General features: G+C 48.3%; 1 pseudogene; it reads left to right on the top strand.

Annotated features, from left to right (window-relative positions):
- The first annotated feature begins 2,714 nt into the window (after positions 1 to 2,714).
- LOC119403005 (vacuolar protein sorting-associated protein 4A-like) lies at positions 2,715 to 7,752 on the top strand (annotated as a pseudogene).
- Positions 7,753 to 9,933: the final 2,181 nt, after the last annotated feature.

Below are 9,933 nucleotides of genomic sequence, written 5' to 3'. Positions count from 1 at the left end.
AATGTGTTTAGAATAGCTGACTCCGAACTTGAAGTGAGGGATGAACACACAGATAATGAATCAGTCACTATAACAGCTGTCGAATAATTTGCTGGAAGTTTTTGAAGGGCTAAAATAGCGAAAAACACCGCCAACAGAGAAAAACACCGCCAAAAACACCGAAAAACACCGCCAACAGCGCCCTCATCGCAACCCTGGGGATAACTGGGTAGTACAAAGAGAGCCATCCGCAAGCGAATGTGCATAGGCCACAATATTACCCCCCCCCCCCTTTTTCGTTGGTGTCGAGGCACGGTTTCTTGAAAATCAAGGACCTGGAAAGCTTCCTGCGCCAATCCACGCTTCAGAAACACAGGAAGCTGATCAAAACGAACTGCGAGTACAATACAAAAGAAGTTTTAGTTATTCCGGCGCGCTGCAACTCGCAAGTAAAAGCGAGCATCGCACGACATCGAGTTCGAGGCCAGCCCTCCGACGTCCGTTTTCTAGCGCCTAAATGCGTTAAAATCGGGTGTATACGTAATGTCAAAGCGATCAAGTACTTACACGATCAATTTACTTCGCTACGTATCTTACGATCAGTGGTACAAACCTCGCTTTATCAGGGACTAATGGCCTCGGTATTTTCGCCTTTTCAGTTGCATTCTCCCTTAATTTATATCCCGTTTCCTGTGCATTGGAGTTGTTTCATTTCGCATCCTCAAATGGTCTCTCGATGGTCGTCTTCCGTTTTGTATTGCAAATGGGGATACGTGCGTGTCCACTTTCGCGAGGTACAATCAAAGGCAAAACCGTAGCCTCCGAGATAGCTGCGGCAACCGCGGAGGCCACAGGCAAAACAAACCTGAAGGTGGTCACGACCAACATTTTGCGATTTACTTGTATGACGTGCGAGTTAGCTAGCTAGAACCAGAAGTCTGATCCGGCATAGAAAGTTACCGAGCCACGCGCTTCCAAAATTCCGTCGGCGCAAGTGTTTCCAGGTGTCTCGACTTTTTTTTTCCTGTACCTCAGCTCGATCGTCGTCAAACAGCCACTAATATGTGCAGAAAGAAGGCGTCTGCATCGGGTCGTGCGTCGCCCCGATTCCGAGCGACCTGCTTGCGGTCCGTTATGACAGACAACTGCAAAATCCCGTCGGCGTGACCGGTTGGGCGAAGGTCTTTCGGTATGTCGACGACTTCATGATTCTTGGCGCTGCAGCGCGTGCAACCTTCGTGTGGCTTTCGTTTCGGGACACACGCATATAGCGCATGTCTTCTTGTGTACGATACCCGGCGCGTACGCAAGTGCTTGGGGCCCTGAGCGCTGGGGCACCTGACACCAGGCCCGTAGCCAGAGGGGGTGGCCTAGGGCTCCCCCCCCCCCCACCCCGAACCCCCGGAATGGTGATGAGGGGGGTGTTTTACCGAAAATTTTAATTGAAAATAGGCGTTTGTCTCAAACAGTCAAGACCTTAAGCAAGTGCCCCCCCCTCCCCCAAATAATGTTCAACCAGCTCCGCTTCGCGAACACCGATGTTACAGCGAAGCTCGTGGCGTTCCCTTCGTCAGGCTAATGCATTTCTATGTTTGCAAGTCTTTCAGGTATGTTGTATCACTGCTCTTTAGTAAACACCTTGTTCAGCTTTGGGCTCGTAGTATTGTTATTGCATATTGACCATGCCACTCTTATAGACAGGTTTACAAAGAAGCCTTCGCTTAGATTGTTCTGATATGTTGCATCACTGCTTTTTATTGAACACGCTTTTTTAAGCTTTCAGGTTGTAGTATAGCCACAACCTTTCATAACCACAAGGTATCACGTCACAGTGGTGTGACTGTGGTAACGCGCACGCCCTTTGTTGGGCTAACTGCCGCCTCCTTCCTTTTTAGTGGGAGTTGTATGTAGTGGAATTTACCCAATTTACGTTGCACATACGCGTTTATGATGATGATACCCGTTTGTTGGGCTGTTGCCTTCATTTTTAGTGGACAAGTGGTGAGTAGTGGGATTTTCCCAATGTATGTGGCGCATATCTTTTTATGATGCCCAGAATCGTTACCACGGATCCCGGACATGAAAGGCTCGACCAAGGACGGCTTTGCTCTTAAAGTTCCTGGCTACGGGCTTGCCTCACACTAAAACTCTTCATTGAATTACTGTATATGGGGCCAGGCATAGTGTTGTAGAGGGCATAATTTGTGCAAACTTTTTCTTCTCTGGTTTGTGACAATTTTTGTTTTTGCGACATTTAGTTGTAGTATTCCTGTTCGAGAACATTCGAAAAATGTTCGAGTCGATGCACACTTCATTTTCATTACTCGAATGTGTTCCACGTTGAAGATGTGGTATTCGCAGACCGCTAATAATTATATGCCTTGAGTAGTTGAGCCCTTCTTCCTCACGTTTGTGCAACTAGCAAACGTGGGGCACCTATAATCCCTTTATTCGTACTGCCTACTGATTATGGGAGCCATTCTGCGTAATAGAAAAGAATAAATAAAATCACAGCTTATAGGAAAGCGCTGGCCGATTAACGCCTGTCAAATTATTGCTGTAAGCGCTCTGTTATCGCAGCACCATTACTCGCGGAAAACGACGAAGTGCGAAACGCGCCCTGTCCCGTCATGAGCCAGGACTGCGGCATCGTGGCTCCAGAATTCACCGACGGCGACCGCGTCGCGTCTTGCTAGACATGCAGCGAGGGCAAGCATCGCGCGGCATCCACAGCCATGGTGATCCCGGTGACGCTCATCAACGACATCAAGGCGGCCGTCGACCTGTCCAACCAGGCGAATGTCGAAGATGGCAAGAAGCAGTTCGCCAACGCCATCCGGCTCTACCGCAAGGCCATGGAGTCGTACTTGAACGCGGCGCTGCTCATACGCAACACGTGCGCTCCGTTTGTCGAGAGGGCTCAGAAGCTGAAGGAGTTCTCGGGCGACGCCGCCGAGCAGGAGGTCGTGGGAGAGGGAATTGCCGAGCTGAAGAGGATTTTTGAGACCGCCTTGCTCTCACAGGTGAGCGGAGCGTTAAGGAGCCGTTGTCGCAGAAATTCCGGTGTCGACGTTGTTCGTCGAGCGAAAAATCAACATTGCCGGTGACGGAAAACTTCCATGGATGCAAATAACAAAAAAAAATGATGTACCCTAGGTGGAATCGAACCCAGGCCTTCGGAGTGGCAAGCAGGTGTTCTAACACAGAGCCACGCCAATGCTTGCACCTGTACTGCAACTAACATTTATGCGTCACAAACGTACGCGTCCTGTGCACATGCGTCACGGTACGAGATGTAAAATCGCAGTAAAACGTGTTAGAAGCGTGCATAGGCTTCCAAAGCAACGTCGAGCGGCGCCACTGCTCTTATCGCAACTGGGGGCATCCACGGCCACGACACTGCCGCACCCGCTTCCGCGCACGCGCAGAGCTCTCGGATTGCATCTGTGGTGCGCCACAATATAACTATTGCTGACTACCAGTGCTCTGGGCCGAATGAGGAGCGCATGCGCGCACGTGTCCGCTGGCAAATCCTTCTGGCAGCGCCTTCGCGGGCAGCATCTGCCCCCAGTAACGCAAAGCGCAGCCACGCGAGCGTCGCGCCCAAACTTGAGCTTGGGTTCCCTATTGCCATCGGGCGTCACACCATGTGAATTATATAACGAGCTGGTGGTTTATAGCTGGCCACACATAACAAAAGGCACAAACACATTAGCCTACTTCGAGTATTCCCTTACGAACAGTTAGTTGGTGAATCGCCACTTCGAAAAAATATCATGCGCGTAACTGCGGCTGGTTTAAAGCATGCACACACATTAGGGCGCGCATTCAATTACACACATGTATTGGGCACAATGTTGTAAGATTGTTCTTTAAGAGGGCGGTGGAAGCCTTTACCTTTCGCGCGCGCGCGCGCGCGCGCGTGTGTGTGTGTGTGTGTGTGTGTGTGTGTGTGTGTGTGTGTGTGTGTGTGTGTGTGTGTGTGTGTGTGTGTGTGTGTGTGTGTGTGTGTGTGTGTGTGTGTGTGTGTGTGTGTGTGTGTGTGTGTGTGTGTGTGTGTGTGTGTGTGTGTGTGTGTGTGTGTGTGTGTGTGTGTGTGTGTGTGGCTGACTGGGTGACTGAACATAATGGCTAGCGAAACAGAGCGCGATGAGGATGGGGCCGGATATCGCAATCGCGTTCAACTCTTAAAGCCGAAGCTTAAGCGCTCCCCCTCCCCCTTTTTTTAGATTGCTTAGTGTTTTATGTTTCGTTGAAGGATGCGATCTAGTCGTATATGTGTTCTTTATGGGAAGCTTCTTATATAACAGCAGCGCCACAACACCTCGCTTAGCCAGCCTAAGCCTCATATAGCGGCCGTGGCTCATATAACACGCGCCCCGCCACGGTGGTCTAGTGGTTATGGCGCTCGACTGCTGACCCGAAGGTCGCGGGATCGAATCCCGGCCGTGGCGGCTGCATTTTCGATGGAGGCGAAAATGTTGGAGGCCCGTGTACTTAAATTTAGGCGCACGGTAAACAACCCCAGGTGGTCGAAATTTCCGGAGCCCTCCGCCTCTCAATCATATCGTGGTTTGGGACATTAAACCCCAGATATTATTATATTAACACGAAAGACGCTGCACGTTCGTGATGCTTCTAACGTTGTTTAATCACGAAGGAAACTGCCCTCTTATCGGCCGCGAGAGCGACCTTACACGTGGCGGCACCATCACTGCGTTAGTGTGTATACGTCGCCCGTGCGCTTTGTGTAAGTGTACGGAGCTGCTGTTTCTGTATAATTATTCTGCGCTCCGTTGCTGTCTTAAACGCCTTGCACAGATTGGACACTCTACAGATACACGGACACAAATTCAAGAAAACCCTTCGCTGATGTGCAGACGGCACTGGCAAATTTCAATTCATCATAAGCGTCGATAGCCTCTTGGCTAGCTATTACGGTTCTGAGAAGCCCACTTGCTAGAAAAAGCACAAAGAATGCCCTATTCAGTGCGAGCAAAACGTCGTGCATGAGCTTCCTTTTTCGCGTAGCAAAAAATACATCGGACAAACAGGGAAGGTGCGCGAATGACAGGCTGCGTGAGCACGCAAGTAACGTGCGCACTGAAAGTGCGGGCCATCTCGCTATTCATTGCAGAAACTGTGGATGCGTCCCCATGTATTCACAGCGCAGTGTCACAGGGCGAAGCACAGCGCAGACAACACGGGAAATCATCGAGGTGGCGAAGATGGCGATCTTGGGGAACATGTGTGTGAGCGCGCCGTCAATCGAGCTGACAAGAAAAGAATTCGATTTTTTAAAGGTGATAGGAAGGGTGACCTGAGGGAGATGGTTGCATCCACATGGCCTGGTAATCTTATAAATATGTTTTTGTACTCTCATGTTATCGTTGGCTACACGTCCTTCACAAGTGTCATGATAATTAATAATCTCGTACATATACGCCTGCGTGCGTTGCTTAGTTTTTCCTATATTTTCATGTGTCTGCTTCGTAAATAAATAATTTGTTAGAGTTAGCACTCCATCCACGTCGTTCCATTGTGTTCCTGTCCATTCGGTGCGCTATAGTTGTTAAGATGGATTACCAACATGTCCAAGCTCTCGTTCTAAAATTCTCATCAGATTCCTGAAAGCTGTACATGAACTACAACTACTTTAAGACTCTTCAGCAAAAGCTTTTAGAACCTGTTCTCATAACTTTCCATGTACATTTAAAGACACCTTGTGTTTGGCGCAATATGGCCATGGTCGCTTTTGCGCCAGAAAACCCGACACAACCAACCAACCAACCAACCAACTCAGCCGTCCTCGGCTGCGTTCGCCATCTCTTGGTATCCGTTCCGTCGCCCTAACTCAACATCGGCTATCTGTCCTTCTCGTTAAGTGAGGTTCCTAGGCCCACTTACTGCTCTTAATGTCATGTAGGTTATCGACTGCCCTTGTTTATTTTCTGAGCCACTCTGCTGTTTTCCTATGTCTTAATCTCACGCCTGTTGTTATACGCTGGATAGCACGTTGCGTGGTCCATAACTATTCATAGTAATGGTTCTGAGTGTCAGTGTCCTTAACTAGTTCTCTAGTTTCTTTGTTATTCTCGAAGTCTCTGCCCTATATATTACAAGTGACCAAATGAAATCATTGTACGCTTCCCGCTACACTGATAGTTGCGACTTGCGATCATCAGTTGAGAATTACTACTGCATATGCACCTGCCCATCCTTATTGTTCGCTGAATTTCTTTCGGTGAATTGTTCGGTGAATGAGCAGGTTAGCTCTTACAGAGACTTCGAAAATAAGCAGTCACATGAGCAGTTAGCTTTTGCATGTGCAGGTTAGCAGCTCACCTAGATAAACAACCTCTTGTACAAATTCCAGTATGTGGTTGCCAATCGCGAACTCTCCTTTTGTTGGGCCTCCCAACGTTATCTTTCTCCATTGCATATTCATCCTTGGACTTGCTCTGCATAAGTCTTGAATAATATTTTTTCCAAAAGTCATCATTGATGAAGAGCACAATGCCGCCTGAAAATTTCTAGTTATATCATTGTCGGTAAAAGATAGCCTGATTTCAGGTACAAAGGTACTAAAATTTATGAGCAGTTGACCGATTTCAAGTATTGAACGCAACGGATTTCTAGCAGCACTAGGTATGTATAGGAGTGAGTAATCTCTATGTTCCCCTCGTAGGTGCTGCCTCCATGGTGCACCGCTGCTGGAACTGTCATTGCCGGCAAGAAGCTGAACTTCGACAAGGATATCCAGGGCATTGACGCGACCAAGCTTGTCTTCACCCAGATTCTGAATGACCCGAAGGCAAAGTCCGCATCGACGATCCTACTTCACGGACCTCACGGTACAGGGAAGTCCTTCTTGGCCAAGTCCATCTACGTCAAGTACCCCGAGAAGTCCATCTTCATCGTCGACATCGACCAGCTTATCATCGGCGGCTTGTCTCACGACCCTGCTAAGATGACACAGATGCTCACGAGGAACTACAAGAAGCACAACACCGGAGTGCTGGTTCTGGACGGTCTGGACCAGCTGTACTTGGCGGAGTACCCGGACGCGAAGAAGCCCGTAGTGGAAGCCATTAAGACAGAGCTGCAAAAATACATGAAGGATTTGGCCGATAAGAAGGAATATAAGGAGATCGTTATTGCGACGTCCTTCATGCCTTGGCTCATAACGGACGACATGAAGGGAACGTTCCAGGCCAAGATCAACATTCCCATTCCAGATAGCGAGGACGCACAAAAAGGCGATCATCAAGGCGGAGCTTGGAAAACTTCGAGTGCCCACGTACAAAGATGGCGACATCCAGAACCTGGCGAAGAACACGAATCGCTTTTCTCGCTACCAGTTGCTGCGAATCATCCGGTACGCACTGGCGCGCAACTTCAACAACGTCGAAAACATCCCCATGAAGGAAGACGCCGAGCGGCTCAGCCACATGGTCAAAGAAGACATGGACAAGGTGAGCGCAATCATCAAGCCTGACCTCTCCGAAGAAGACGAGCCGAAGCACAAGGCGTTCATTGCGGCGAATCCCACGGCCAATTAGAGGAGGTGGCTCGCTGAGTGTACAAGCAGCGCCATCTTACTGATGGAAGATAAATTAGACGGAGAAAAAAAAAACGAATGCGCGACAGAAAAATCCAACAGCTTCGTAGTTCACTTCTTTTTTGAAGCCTTCACATCCGAGAGCTAAAAAAATCTAAGAATTGTCAGAAAAGATGGCTACAGCGAAACGTCGTGAACTCACAATCGCATGCGGATTAGGCCAGATGAACAAAATAAATGCGCACGTCTGAACAGAAAGCACAAAAGCATCGAATTTGTCTAACGTATCCCGGCTTTCTTTTTGTTTGTTATGAAATGGCATAATAACGAAATGAGCCCGCGCAGCTTCTATTCTTCCATTGAAATTCTATAACATGCCGGTGCACAAGACTGTGGTTTGTTTATGAAAGAGCCTGTCTGCCGCCCTTCATCGCTTTTCTCTTTTTATCGCTATAGAAAGCGTACCGTCGGAAGTGTCCAACCTTGCAGATTTCTCTAGAAAGTGAGTAGAAATTTTTAAAAAGGAATTTTTTTAATGCGCGTTCGGTCTTCTTCCATTGATGTCGGAAGCCCACAACACTGGTTGGTGGACGCGATGACGATTGTAGTGCCGGTGCAAGTCGAAAACGGGAACCACAGGCAGTTTTAGCGCGATAGCGTTAAAGAACTCTTTTCGCAGAAATGCCGGTGTCGGCGTCGGTGTCAGTGTCGTTGGTTGTGAGCGAAAACTCGTCTTGTCCGTGACCAGAAAATCGAGAAAAATGCAAATAAAATAAATACAAAATATTCGGTTCATGTGAGAATCGAATCCAGGCCGTCTGCATGGCAAGCAGGGGCTCTACCACCGAGCTATGCCATTGTATTTCTTTCTTTATCAGAGCTACGCCATTGCTTGGAACTGCACTCAAATTCACTTTCGTGCTTCACACATATACGCGTCCAGCGTACAGGCGTCACAGTACGAGACGTAATATCGCAGTAAAATCTGGTACAAGCGTACATTGCCATCGGGCGTCACACAATCTGAACTGCATAGCGAGTTGGTGGTTTAAAGCCGGCCACCCATTACAAAAGGCACACTGCGCGTATTCCCTTGCGAGTACGTAGCGGGTGCGTCGCAATTTCGAAAAAGTATCACGCGCGTAATTGCTGCTGGTTTAAAGCATGCCACCCATTACAAAGGGCATACACATTAGTGCGCGCATACTCTTACACACACGTAGTGTTTGTCCTAAAAGTGCTGTTGAAGAGGGGGGAAACCTTTACCTTCACTGTAGGTATGTCATAGCTGGGCGACTGAACATAGTGCCAAGCGAAACGGAGCGCGATGAGGATGATGCCGGATATCGCGTGCATCTCTTCAGTACGAAGCTTAAGCGTCCCCCAAATTTTTTGCAGGCTTCATTACGTTCATATGCAGCTTTTCTGGACACCAGCGGCCTAGTTCGCATGAACGACACCACGTGGCGTATCGACCTTAAAGAATTCAAAAGTCTCGCCATGACGTATGCAGTGACGCGGCACTAGATAAAAGAGAATCAAAAGAAACAGTACACTGCAAAAAATCTGGCCCCTAAACACGGACAAAGCTGAAGGTATAGCGGTGCCGAGCACTTTTCCGCGATCCGAATTAAACGATTTCTCTAAAAAGGAGTCTTCTTACGAAGTGCTTTCGTTACCACAGATAAAACAAAGCACTCCGTCACTTTGTTTGAATGAGAGCACTGTTCCGTGACCAGAATAAAACAATTTCCTTCAAAGAAGGTCTTCTTACGTGCCTCCTACGTTAAGATACTAAAGAATGGTCTGCGCGTACTGTCCAATATAATACGGCACATTTTCCTTAATGCAAAATAACTGTTTTGTACCACAACTGCACCATAAAATCCCATAGAAGCTTTGCCACCTATGCAGGTGGCAGTCTCGGTATACACTGGCAACAAGTGAGCGGAGGTCGACCAGTCCACTAGCCACATACGTCCACGTACACGTTCGGTATGGGTCTGTGGTTGTTGTTTCAAGCAGATGCTTCATGACGCATGAACCATAGTTCCAATAGTTTTCCTCCACCTTCGTTCCTGAGCCAGCATCGTCGCATCGTTAAGGTCGAAGCTATAACCTGTCATCTTGCAGTATTCAACAAGCTGTCTTAAAATGCGCTCCATGGGTGGCTTTAGCAACATTCCCACTTTGTGTTCTTTGAACGTCTTTGGCATTTTCCTGCCCAATTCGCCGATGTAAGTGGTGTCATGAACCCCACAACGTACTCTGTAGAATACCCTGCTCTAATCATCCGCAGGTGTGCGGTCTTTGGGCTTTGTGAACACATGTCCTAAGGACAAGGTATACACAAACACCGCCGAAGATTAGAGCGGGATCATCTATGAAGTACA

The sequence above is a fragment of the Rhipicephalus sanguineus genome, chromosome 8 (genome assembly GCF_013339695.2).
Source record: "Rhipicephalus sanguineus isolate Rsan-2018 chromosome 8, BIME_Rsan_1.4, whole genome shotgun sequence".
In the NCBI taxonomy this organism is placed as follows: domain Eukaryota; kingdom Metazoa; phylum Arthropoda; class Arachnida; order Ixodida; family Ixodidae; genus Rhipicephalus; species Rhipicephalus sanguineus.
Note: the sequence above shows the minus strand (reverse complement) of the source record. Positions and strands in the feature narration are given on the sequence as shown.